Source organism: Ambystoma mexicanum, chromosome 12 (assembly GCF_040938575.1).
Source record: "Ambystoma mexicanum isolate Mex_15411 chromosome 12, UKY_AmexF1_1, whole genome shotgun sequence".
Taxonomy (NCBI): Eukaryota; Metazoa; Chordata; class Amphibia; order Caudata; family Ambystomatidae; genus Ambystoma; species Ambystoma mexicanum.
Window position 1 is genome coordinate 873,520,976 of NC_090936.1, and position 13,849 is coordinate 873,534,824.

General features: G+C 44.1%; 1 protein-coding gene across 1 annotated transcript in view; it reads left to right on the forward strand.

The window, feature by feature from the left end:
• The window catches only part of LOC138514086 (sodium-coupled monocarboxylate transporter 1-like), a 606,141-nt gene that overhangs the window by 285,841 nt on the left and 306,451 nt on the right, over positions 1-13,849 (forward strand). The gene's annotated exons all lie outside the window — the stretch shown is intronic.

The window sequence follows — 13,849 nt, forward strand, 5'->3', positions numbered from 1 at the left end:
AGTGGTGAACCTTGGAACTAAATCTGCCAGTGGTCAATATTTATTTGCATTAACCTTACGCAAAAGGCAACCCCAGTTTATTAATGTTTTCCTTAGCAATTGGCCGCTTAGAATCTACATTTGGGTGAAGTTTAATTTAGTGGACACTCATGAAGCTATTGGGGGCCATTACAATATACCAAGAAATTATTGTCATTGCAGGCTCTGTGGCTCATTTGTGATAGAAACATTTAAACACCGGATATTAGATTGCAAGAGCTTGACTTCCCCTTGAAGTCTCACTGCCTTAGCATTTGGTAAACCCGATCTTATCAATTTTAAAGAATCTACTTGGGAGGCCTTTTATCATGGAAATAACTTTGGTCTAAATAATCACATTACTAAATTTTGGATATACATTATTAACGTTTTGGCTTATTTATTGTGATAATATTCATGCCTGTTTATTTTAATGTTTTCTATCTTGATGTAAGAATTTGCATATCAGCCTTAGACAAGGAAGATTATTTGGATAGTATAACTACACCTTTGGTGTGATCACTGTATATGAAACACTGCCTGGGACTGTTGACTTAAATGCGTTATTATCCAAATGGAGCGTGGCTGAATCTGAGATTTGTCTTGTTTGTACCTCTGGCAGGGAAGAAATTGTGCACTTCGTGTTCATCTGTCCGTATTACACGGAACTCAAGAAAATATATCTCAAACTAGTCCTGCTGAAATGTAATAAGCATTTAGTTCCTCTCACTTCCCTTTCATCTTTCCAGCACAAGGAGAAAAAAGAAAAACACTTTTGTTTTTATAATCCCTTTCTTTTCTCTTCCATCCTCCAACCCCAAAAAGAAAGCAAAGAAACACAGAAACACTTTCCTTTAAGTTAGCTCCTCCCATCCAAAAAATGAATAAGAAAAAAGAATCCATTTGTAAAAACACTACATGCAACCCTTTGTGATCATTTGGTTTTAATCCCTTTCCCTAAATTGTACTCCTCCACCCCCGAAAAAATAAGAAAACTACTGTGAACCCCCTCGTACAAAATCTTGTGAAAAGTTTTCCCTTAGTTTCACCCAAAATTTTCACAATGAATTAAGCAATGGGACATGAGTGTAGTTTTGGGAGCATATCATTTTAGGATGAGAAGGAGGTGGCAGATGTTGGGTAAATGTGGTCAAAAATGCACAGATATTTGAGACTGAGGCTGACACCACACCATGGGACATAGATGGAATCCTTGGATAATGATAAAGGTGGATAGAGGCAAAGTGATGGATAGGAGTACAAGAGGAGGAGGCGAAAAGGTTGAAGGGTCAAAACAGTAGTGATCAGTCGTTGGGGGAGGTCCCCCAATTGATGTGGGAAAAGGTGGCAAGAGAGTCAGTGGATGGCAGCAATAAAAGGTGGAGATGGAAGGACAGAAGAGGGAACAGGAGGAGGCAAAAATCGATGGCTGACTGTAGTGGAAATATGAGGAGGTAGATGTTGGGCAGGAGGAAGAGGTACAGCAGAAGAGGGATTCAGGACAACAGGTGGAACATGGGGAGAAGGTGGATGCAGGGCAGCGGAACACAGGGAGGTGAATGATTGGCAGAAGGAAGTGCAGGAAGTAGTATATGAGGCAGATGCAGGGAGGCAGAGAACAGCAAGGATGCAAATATGGGCTGGAGGAAGAGGGTCAGAAGAATGAGGAGTGACAGCAAGACAAGGGAAAGGAGGAGGTTAAATAAGCATTTGCAGGTGGCTCACATGCTGTAAAGGCAGCAAGTGGGGCCAGAGGATGGGACAATCAAGCCTCAGCATTTTCTACCGTGGGCCCCTCCTGAGTTTGAGGAAGGCACAGTAAGATAATTTTGAAGGAGTATGGGAGAGCTGCAATAAGGGAGTGCTGCACAGCAAGGACACTGAATGTTATATATTGGGTATAACTTCAATGCTTATGCACATTAGGGCCTCATTACGAGTTATGGCTGCCTCCAAACTAGGGTCCGGGTCCGGGTTCCCTGAATGGGGAAATACCGGGCCATTCCGACCTTGGAGGGCCCAGTATTTCCCCACCTAGGGAACTGTACCCGGAACATCCCCTTTCCCATTCGAGCCCCCATAGGGCTCAATGGGAATGGGGAGCATGCTAACAACGGGCCTGTTAAGGACAGGCCCGTTGTTAGCATGCTGGGCAGCTTGCGGGACCTGCAAAGGACGTCCGGTAAAACCAGACATCCAGAGCGGGCCCCACGAGGGGACCTTGTAATGAGGCGGTATGGGGTTAACGGCGCCAGCAGATCTACCGCCGCTGTTAACCCATACCGCCAGAGTCCTAATGATGCCCTTTGTGGTGACATATATAAAGATGTAATAATCATGTGGTACCCACCACTCCCACCGCTTTGCTAGCCTCTACCAGTGGTGTAGAGGAAGCATCTGCTAGGTCATTTCACAGCATGACATTGGGCACAAGAACGTGGGAAAGAAACCCAACCACAGCTGTCAGGCCTGTGTTGGCTTGATTAGCTCTCTTGCACCTATGGTGGAAATTTTGGCTGTTCGCCCACAAGGGAGCAGCTGGTGGGAGCCACTGCTCTGAAATCCAGACACATTTTGCCTGCGATTCTAGCTGATGGCCAGCAAAGAGGCGGCAGAGGACGGTGCAGTCCTTGATGCTCGGGAGGATCACATGCATAACCATCATCTGAACATCCTTACATTCATTGAGCAAGGAAGGGATAAGAAGACAGCGTCTCTATGAAGAAATTGGCAGGAAGCAGCACTCAAACACATGCAAATTTGTGAAGAGTTTCACATTTTTTCCACTCACCACTCTCCTTGCACCCTATTATCTAGCAGCCCCCTATGTCTCAATCTTTCGTTTACTCACCCACCCTGTGCGTGCCCTCATGCACATGTCTTCTCCCTCTTTGCCCGAGCCCTCCCACTGATACTCACTATCTAATTACCTCAAAAACACAGACAACATCTTTTCATTCATATCAGCTATAAATCTCCTAATCTTGGAAGGAGCTCCAACTGTTTTGCAGCTCATTCTTGTCTGCTTTGATTGTCTCCCCCACTGACGCTGAGGACATGCTGACATCCCACTGAAAATACTTCCCTTTGTTCACATTTTATCCAGTTGTCTGCTCACAGTTCATATCCAATCTTTCACCTACCACCACCCAGTTCATGTCCCATTTCGACTGAAAGGCTTTTGTTTGCAGGACTTCGCTGGTAATTGTAGTTAACTCTGTATGTTTTTCTTGTCAAAACACACAGATCTCGAGGAAAATGTTATATCGTCCTGTCTAGTATAGCAGGGAGGACCCAGAATACTCTTAAAGGTTGTATCTGCCGAATTGATATGTGGCTTCCCCTTAAACGACTGTGGTTCTAAAGTTGTGAGAAAAGCACTTAAGAACAGAACAGTTGTTGCACCCAGCTAATATCATCTCATCATAATATAACAGCCACCTCACCACCAGCAGTCAGTCACTACCGCTATCCATTTCACACATACACGCCCCATTAAACAAGTCTGCCTCACTTCCTGGTTTGTGACTTGAAGCGAACAACAAGTCTATGGGCCTCATTACGACCCAGGCGGTAAGTTACCGCCTGGGACGTACCTTTACCACCAAGGCATAAACTACGTTTACGCCATGGTGGTTGGCGGACTTACCGCCCCATTCCGAGGTGAGTGGGGCGGTAAGTCCCCATTAACCCATTTACCCTTCCCCATTCCCATTTTTGCCCCATAGGGCATAATGGGAGTGGGGAAGGCGTTAATTACGCCACCGTAAATTACGGTGGCGTAATTAACAAGAAGGTCCCTTAGCGCCATGGATTTTAACACCTGCTAAAAGCAGGTGTTAAAACCTCCATGGCGCTAAGGGACCTCGGAATCAGGCGGTAAGGGTCGGCGCTGTTTACGCCGCCATAAACCCCTTACCGCCTGGGTCCTAATGAGGCCCTATGTGCCTTATTACACGGTAGGCGGTAAGGGTTTACTGGTACCGGTAAGGGCACCGGTACCCGTAAACCCTTACCACCTTACTACGAGGTCCCTTTGCGGGGCCCGACCTTAACGGCTGGTGTAGACCAGCCATTAAAGTTGGGACCTGCAAAGGGACCTTAGTGCTAATTACGGTACCGCAATTTGCGGTACCATAATTAGCCCCTTCCCCATTCCCATTGAGCCCTGTGGGGCAAAAATGGGAATGGGAAAGGGCCATGGAGAAAGGGGGAATTACTGCCCCGCCAACCTTGGAATAGGGTGGTAATTCCCCTTTTCTCCATGGTGGTACCGGTATGGTACCGGCGGCAACCATGGTGCTAATAGCACCATGGTTTACCGCATTCCGTGTAATGAGGCCCTATATCTTTGGAACTGGTGTGCTGCTACTGCTAGGTGTCTTACTATAGTCTTTTTCAATGCAGTGCTACTTCTTATTATATTAATGTTAATTGGTCAACATAGACCACCACAAGGATTTTGCTGTGGAGAGATACAATAGCCCCAGCATTGCTTAAGATCTGCTTCAACTGAAGACCATCAGGAGGGCTGCTTGGGAATTCTAAAGCAACTCTCACAAGTGCTGTTGGTCAGATGGACTGCTTAGGGAACCAGTCCTGTAGTGGGTCGTCATCACTACCCATGTGAACTATGTCATGTAAATAAGCATCCACTAGCTGAGCTGCTGAAGTTCAACTGTATGCTCTTGAAGACCCAGCCACATTGATAATTCCCAATGAAGTGAGTAGTGTATCCCACAGGATCTTTTTCTTCAGCCTATCACTGTCATCAGTAGTGTTATTGTTCACTGAAGGTGGGTTAGATAGTGCAGGTTACAAGAACAATGTACTTGCTGATGATGAAGAAGGCAATTATCTTGCAACTACTATTTGTCTCATTACAAATCTTGGTAAAACGTATTTTCTAGTTGATACAACTAGTACAACCACAGAATGTGCCCACCTCCCATCAGACCATTTTAATAGTTTTTCTTCACAAAAGCTATTTTATATTGTCTCCACAAAAATATGGCATACTTAGTTACAGCCATTGAATGTGCTTTTCTGCCTTCACACATTTCTAAGATTGTTTCTTGACAACTATTTTTTAGTCTGTTCATACGTGTTTTGCAACTAGAGATTTCTTTCACAAATCACAAAGTAGTACACCAAGTACAACCACTGCCTGCCATCAAACAATTCTAAGAATTGTTCTTCATAACTACTATTGTGTATGGTTGCCACAAAACGATGATAAACTCAGAGACACTCAATGTTCTTTTTTGCTGCCCAACAATTCTAAGATGTTTTCTTTACAACCGCTATTTTTGCCTTGTCAAACATTTTTGCATTAAGTTTCTATCTCATTAGTCACAAGTTAGCACACCAAATATACCAACAGAAGGTACCCCTCTACAATCAAACAATTATTCAAACAATTATATGATCGTTTGCTTCTCAACTGCAGTTATGCCTCATAACCACTCTGGCTGACTCTGATTTTCTTTACTACAACCACTGAAAGTACTTAGCGGACATCAAATAATTCTAAGATTTGTTCTTCCCAACAGCTATTTTAGGTCATCACCACAAAAAGATGTTACACTTAGGGCCTCATTCTGAGTTGGGCGCAAAGGGATTACCGGCACCGGTAAGGACACCGGTGTTTCTGCTCCTTACATCATTTGTTGTAAATCAAAAGCATATTAGTATTCATTGTTAATGTTTCTTCACCACTACTACTTTGTCTTGTGTTAGGCAGAATCCAGGGCAGTTCCCTTAGAGAGCACTACCCCAGATTAGGACTACAGGTGAGAGCAATAAATCCCCTTTGGTATCAGTCTGTACCACAAAGATTTAGTTGGTAGCTGTGGCTGAGCAGTCAGACTTATCTCAAGAGGGAGAGGAGCAGTATTCGGGGTTGACACAATAGGTAGTACAGTACTATGGAGCAAGGAAACACTGACCAAAGTTTTGTATTAAAAAGAGAATATATATTTATTTTATACACTTCTAAGTCAACACATAGATCACAGTTAATAAAGTAAGTTAAGTTTAGTCAAAAGCAAAGTATATACAACTCCTTATTCAATGATAGACACGTTTGCGATAGAGTGAAAACTGAGCAAAATGGCACAGTGAAAACCAACTACAAATGACACTCTAACAATGTAATGAAAGGGAGGGAAAGCACAAGTTAAACCGAAATACCTTCAGACACCCCCTAGCAACACTTCCCTGAAGTTTTGTGAACAAGTAATGCACAGTAACACTTAAGCCAAAAGATAAGTGAAGGAAAACTGAGCAAAATGGCACTCCAAAGTTGAAACAGTAGGAAGGAAGAGGGGTTTAGAAGATTTAGGTGCATCCACACATTTCTTATTGAAAACTAATCTAGTGAGAGCAGATCGAACAAATCAGCCAGAGTCAATAGGCCTGAGCCAGAGTCAGTGGTACAGGACCAGGAGTTTAGGAGCAAAAATGTTCTTTTAGCTGCAGTCAAGTATTTAGTACAAAATAGTTGAAGAGGTCGATGTGAGGCAAAAGACAATGTTAAGGGAGTGGGCGGCCGACCCCACAAGTAGTTAAAGGATTTAAAACACCTTTAGGGCTACCACAGAGAAAACGGCGGCCTGGCGGAACAATGTACCTTAAACATGGCTCCTGCGGTGGCGGTTGTTCCTGGTAGTTCCTGCAGGTTGAGGGGTCCAACAGAGGAAGAGAGGCTCTCGTCGTGGAGGAGGGTTCGAGTCGCTGCACTACCCAGGGATGAAACCAGCCACGGTGCTGCCAAACGAAGTTTAAAAGGTACACTCCTTTTAATCGCAGTCCGGGTTCAAAGCTGCCTTGCTATCCGGTCTCCAAGTGCTGGGCACTGTCTATTAGACCAAGGCAGGTCAGAGGAAGCGATTGGTGAACTGGTTGACCCCACCAGCTCAAGGGAAGGAGGCTCTTTCGCTAAAGATCTCCTCTCGTCGTGTGGAAGAAAAGTGGTGAGACGATCCGGCAGGGCTTCACCGGTGGTGTAGATGCTGAAGATGTCTCTGGCTTCTCTCCCCTTTGGTTCCGTAGTTCCAGTGGCGACGTCTTACTCTTCCAGTCCTCAGGACCCTGCTTTTATTGCAGAAAGAGACCCATTCATACAGCCTAGCTGTCACTCACACAGTGGAGTGGTCATCTTGGCGGGAGACCCTCCAGCCTATCAGGTTAGAGTGCGACCTGAGTTGCTGTGGCAACTCTGTCCAGGGGTTCTACTCCCCCTCCCAAAACAACAGGCCCACCCCAGACTCAGAGACGCCGAAAGGAGGGCTTCTGAGCAGAAGCCTGCCAAAAGAGTGAACAAAGGATCCCCGACCTGGGTTGGGAAAATGGAGTAAGACTTGAGAAAGAAGTTTTATCAAAGTTCTGGCAAATAAAACCTACCGGAGTAAAGTTAATAATAAAATAAATGGCAGCATGTTAGAGGCTGTTAGTAAAAGTATTAGCCTCGAACAATGGGAAAATCCCATAAGAAAATATTTGCGGTCGAATGTAAAAGGTAGTAACCACTGCCACCAGCCAGAAACTTTGTAGAGGGGGACTTTAAGGTACCCTCTCGAAAATGAACATAGGGGAAAAACTATTAACCCTTTCCAGTACTTCCATATTAAGATGGGGTGTACTGGTTAAGTTCATAACAATTGACTAGTAAAGTCAATGGGGACTTTACATGCCCTGGGAGACAGTAGTCAGTCTCATGGTATGGAGTCTATGTTTGGGGGTCGCTATGACACCCCTGTGTCACTGCACAGAGGGTGCTGTGTAACACATGTGCATAAAGATGGTTCCTATGTGTGAGAGAAAAGATCCCATAGGCATTAAACACACAAATAGCCTAGAACACACATAGCAACAATGCCTAAGAGTGGGAAAAAGAGTCTTACTCTAAGCAGGTAAAAAGGAATAAACCCTTCAAATCCAGCAAAGCCGCTGGGGGACTCTATCGGTAAGGGAAATTAGCCATAAGTGAGAATTCTCCCTAACATCTCGCCAATCTCCAAACAATTCTAAGATGTTTTCTTCACAACTATTTTGTCTTGTCACATAACTTAGCATCTTATGTTTTCCTTTGTAAGTAACAAGTTGGCATACCCAGTACAACCACTTACTGCACTCACCTGCTCTAAACAATTCTAAGAATCATTATTTGCAACTACTATTCTGTCGCCTCACCACAAATAAGATGATATACCCTTTTACAGCCACTGAATGTAGTCTCCTGTCTCCAAACAATGCTTAGATGTTTTGTTGGCAACTAGAATATCTGTATTTGTTTTCAATAAGATGCCACTACTGTTTTGCCCCTTCAAACATCTAGTCAACTAGTATGGGTTTCTCATCCATCACAACAAATTGGCACTGTAGGATATTTTGTGTAGATTTGGGGCCTGGCAGTATTTTCTTACCGCCAAAAATAATGGTAATTTGGCAATGACTAATCCTTGCATTTAGATTGGGTTTGGCCTTATCTCCTTTCAGGGACCATTCCTTATTACAGTATACAGGATCATTTAATGGTATACATTATTGTTGGTGGTGGCTATCAGTCATTTGGTCGAAAACCAAATGGTCGAATGACCATTTGATCGATGTAAAATGATCGAAAAAAAAGGTCGAATTTTTTATTTTTATTTTTTATTTTATGGGGGGGGGGTTCCCCCCAACCCCTCTTTTTCTTTATTAAAAAACATTTTTTAAGCAACCAAACTAAAAAATATATATAAATAAATAAATATGACCTTTTTTTTCGACCATTTTGATTCGATCAAATGGTCATTCGACCATTTATTTTCGACCAAATGACCGGACACCGTTGGTGGTATTTTGGTGAGCATAATTTTTTTATTTTATTTGTGGCCCCAATATACAGAATCCTTCTTTTTCTCAGGCTGTTCGTGTGATCTATAGAGGCCTCGGACCTACATTCAGAAATACCACAATTTCACATATAGCATTCTCAATAACCTGTGGTACTATCATTAATTTATATACATTAGTGATCTATGTTCCATAGGCCTCTTTGCTGATTCATGTACGCCCAGCAAAATCTATTGTATTATATTCCACTCAGAAATCACACACTGAGGGGAAACACGCACACAGCTATTTTTCATTGCTAGTGATATTATTCCACCTGTATGGAAACATCACTGATGTATTACCTAAAAATCTTCCCCTTCTCCTGGAATATTATTCTAGATGCACCAAATAAAAAGACAAAAGCAAAAACATGGTTTGTGTATATTATACTTGTATTGTAAACAGTTGCATCTCCAAACAACATCTTACCCTTTTTTTTTTACATTATTCTCTGAAATAAACAGAAGAAAAAATATGCGGCAACAGAACGAAATTCACTTTGCATCATCTGTAACAAGAAGAAAAGAAAAATACAGCGACAGCATGGCATTCACTTTGCAACATTAGTACCCCGGCGAGAGACAATCAGAATGCAACAAGCATTCTGATTGGCTCTCGCCAGGTCCCTACCCGGCCGGGAATCCATCCGTCGGGATTCCACAGCCTTTGTCCCCAGCGGGGGGCGTGGCAGCCTCTCAGCCAATGAAGAGGCTCGAAGCGGGGCCCTCCCCGCGCCTCCCGCGGCTGAGAGGCTGCCTTCGCTCCCCGCCGGGGACTCGGGTAAGTCTTTTTTATTTTTTTGTATTTTTCCCTTCCCTTCCCTCCCCCCCACCCACCCTCCCCAACTTACCTTCTTGATCCTGCATCCCCGGCGGGGGACGAGGGAAGCCTCCAGCCGTGTGGAGACTCGGAGCGGGGCCATCCCCGCTCTGCGCCTCTTTTTCCCCCATCCCACTCCCGCCCTCCCAACCCCACTTACCTTTTTTTTAATCCTTTTTCGGGAGCGGACCCACTGGGAACACTTGTGTTCCCAGCGCGTCCGCTCCCGATGACCACCATGGAAAGGGAAAATGGACTCCGTTTTCCCTTTCCATGGCGGCGGCCATTTTCTTGGTCATTTTTTTTCTGTCCCAAAACGCTGCAGTGTTGAAACGCCGCAGCATTTCGAAGACAGAAAAAAATTGATTTTAGTACCCCGGTCACGCAAATTTTGCGGGCCGGGATAGTAATAGCAATAGAACCCTCGCGGTGGGGGCATTAGCGACTCTGGTAATGCTCCGGGGCCTTCGGTAAGGCCCTCGCTTCACTAGGGTCCTCACCTATGGGCCCTGGGGCATTACCTGAGTCGGTAATGCCCTCGCCGCTCGGGTTCTATTGCTTAATTATAACGTGGCAATTAAACACAGGGATTCCCTATTGCTATTCTCCCTGCCTGGTATTTATATAAGGACATCCATACCACACAATCTCAATTCACTTGGATAATTACCAGCTATCTGTAGCTCTCCCACGCGTGACCTCCCCGCGCTCGCCTCCTCCGAGGAATGGGCCCAGGGTCGTCCTTGTAATCTTGAAGTTTGAAGTGCAGAGCAAGAACATGCAGTAATCTGCAGTTCTCAAGCAAGTGCCAAGTGAGACTGGCCTACCTCACAGCAGCTCAGCCAAAGCGATCTGAATTTAGTTCTGTCAGAACTTGTCCAGCAGAACTCTGTTGCATCCCCCTATGCTTACGTGTAATCACTACAGACACTCTGCACCAATCAAATTCAAAAGACCGTATCCTCTTTCCTTCTACAATAGCTCAACTTTTACAGTAAGAAACTGCATCTAAACTCATTTTCTGGCATGCAAAAAAGATGGCACACTCAGTTACACCTACCTAATGTAATTTCCTGCCTGCTGATAAACAATTCACTGATTTTGTACTCTTCCCTCATCACTGATTAAAAATATCATGGGCTTGCAAGTCATACAAGGTGCACACTAGGACTCTCTCCTCCCCTACTAGTAGTCAGTAGTAGTCATGAAAAGGTCTCCTATCCAAATTCAGTGTTCTGCCTCTCCCTCAACTGAAGCCGACTTTAGGTTTTCAATTTCTCCTTCGACTAAAGCCTGTTTTAATTTTCTACCTCTCCCACATCTAGCCCAGCAGTATCCTGTGTCTTTTCCTGCCTAAAACACTGATCCAGAAATCAATACCTATACCAGCCAAAATGCCCTCCCAATGACATGTAAAGTTTAGGAAAGCTTTTCAAATTTTTTTCCCTCGCTTTCATGGTGAGTCAGTGTTAGTCAGCAATTCCTTTAGCACTGGTTAAAGGCCAATGAAGGTAGATCTGTGAGAATTACATCGCCATAGTTGATGAGTCAGATGACAAACATTTATCTGCGTTTGTGAGAAATTCTTGGGTGGAAAAGGGTTGACATGTGTAGGAATATCTTGAACGTTTGCAAATGTAATATCTTTTTGTGACATGGGCATCATTTTCAGGATTTGTGGAAGACTAATGAGGCAAGGCCAGTGAACGGGTGTATGCCTCCCAAAGCATTGTGCCAGTGTGAGGCCCTCGTGCCCTTACATTAGATCCAGAATTGATGGTTCCAGGGCCTAAATGACACCTACTCAAACATAGCCCTCAGCAGCTGTTGGTGTAGGCAGATGCCTAAAACTGCCCTATTGCAGCACTGTTCCTGTGAGGAGGATATATTGCCACTCCTGAGCATTTCAGACATGCAGAGTTATTGTATATGTGATATATTGTTTGAAGGTTCTGTATGGTCAAAGAAGTCTGAATTCCAGTCCAAAATGCTTCTTGCCTTGGCTTCAGAAAGCTTAACAAATTCATTGTTATCCTTGTTATTGATTGCTTAAAGTCGTTTAATATACCCGGTGCCCCATGACTAGTTATTTTTTTTAATTCTAAAGATCGTTGTGATATTCCCAGAAAACATCCAGAGATTATTGTTCTTTGATACCACTGTCTCGTGGGGCCCAGCACTGATTCTCCTTTCCATCCAAAACCACAAAGATTTGTTAAATGATATTGGGATCTAATACGATGCCAACTTGCCCTGCTCACGCCATCCGAATAGTCGTATCCCTTGTTCATAACTTGCGCACAACAATCAGCCTCTCCCTGCCAGTCTTCTTTTAAATGTAAACGTTGTATAGAAATCCTGCAACATTTCAATATGATTTTTCTCTATATTCATGTGTGACTATGCATGTCTCCCTTGGCATGCATTCCTTGAAATCCCTTCTAGAGCACTCTTTATTGATGAGTTAATTCAGCTCCACTACATATCAATACTTATGTCTCCAAACCACGGACCCATACTACAGTAAAAGGCTTATTTTCGTGTTGCTCACGCCAAACCTGACTTACAAATAGAACCATATCCCGGGTGGAATCAGTTACATTATGTACCTTCCTTCCAGGAAGAATTCTGCATAATTTCTCAATGGGTAATTTCTCCCATGTTCTCTACATATGACATTAAAGGCAAAAGATTGCCTGAATTAAACTGGTGCACCTAAAAAGCACTTCCGACTTCTACCCTCCTCCCTGCTTCTGTTGCTGCTACCTTCCCACTCTTCCGTTCCCCTTGAGCTGGTGCTTTGCTCATCCTCACGTTGTCACACAGAATGTAATTCCAGATGTTATCTCTGTGAGAGGCCACCTTTATGACTTTCGCCTCCACCTTACCCTTTGCATTTTCCATCAACAGCTGTTTTAAGCATCTCCTGATGTGCTCAATCTCCTTGGCAAGGTCAATCGCCTTATTGAGTGTTAAATCACTCTTGAAACAAAGTCTTTCTATGATAATTTGACTGATGCACCACAAGAGAAACTATGCTCATCATGTTGGGTTCCAAAATTGCAGTTGATGGCAGGCCTCTATGAGGTGAGCTATAATCTTTTGCTGATTCTACCTTTTGCTCTTTAGCCCCAACCCTGTACTTTTCTATAATGGGTTCACTTTGGGCAGGTACTCCCTATCCAATTTTCTTAAACCTTTGTCAAATGCATTCATCCTCCCTTTCTCCCATTTCTAAGGGGGGATTCAGACAAACGCTTGCTTGTACACTCTCCAATCCACATGGCTTAAAGAAAGACACAGCAAGGCGTCCCCCTGCCAATGTGAATGTAGAACCATAGGCTGCTAGAATGTATTTTTAAAATCCATCTTTCCAAACCTGCCATTTGGCATGTGGCTCTCTTGGGTTGAGGGGAGCAGGGATTGTCATGGTACTTTGGACAGAGCCAGATGGCACTCACAGCGCTAGGGTGTGAGGACCTGTTCCCTTTGTGCCTCACTCTCCTGAACAAACTCAGTCATGCAGCATCCGAAAGAAGCAAAGCATTTGCTGAAAATGTTCCTCATTACAAGTGTGGCAGTCTGGAAATAAGGGTGTGGGTCGCAGCGTACCAGCACCCATTCTGAATCGCCACACTACAACTCTGCCTTCCTGGGTCTGACCAGTGCTTCCATCTCCCCATTCCCTTAGAGTCCCATATTCTTTCTGACGCCTGATATTCTGGGTCCCCGGGACTTGTCCCGGTGGCACAGGGATCGCAGGCGGTGGAAATGTTGTTACCGGTCCGGCGGCAACCCACCGGTAGCACTGGCGGATTACCGCCGGACTCGTAATGAGGATCAATGTGATTAGATTATTACACCACTTAATGTTGCAAAGTGTACCATGCAAAATCGGCAGCTGTCATCCCTGCGTCACTAGCCTGCAGAACAGGCAGTGATCACATGAATAAGCCAAATTGAACATTTGACATTTGTGCAAACGACTCATCACAATCTTAATGTTGAGATTTATTATGACTTTGAAATACAAATACAGTTGCGTAACCATGGCACCATGTTAATTTGATCACTAAACGATGATGCTATTGCCAGTAGATTTTGCTATTGCAGAATCAGAATGACCATTCTA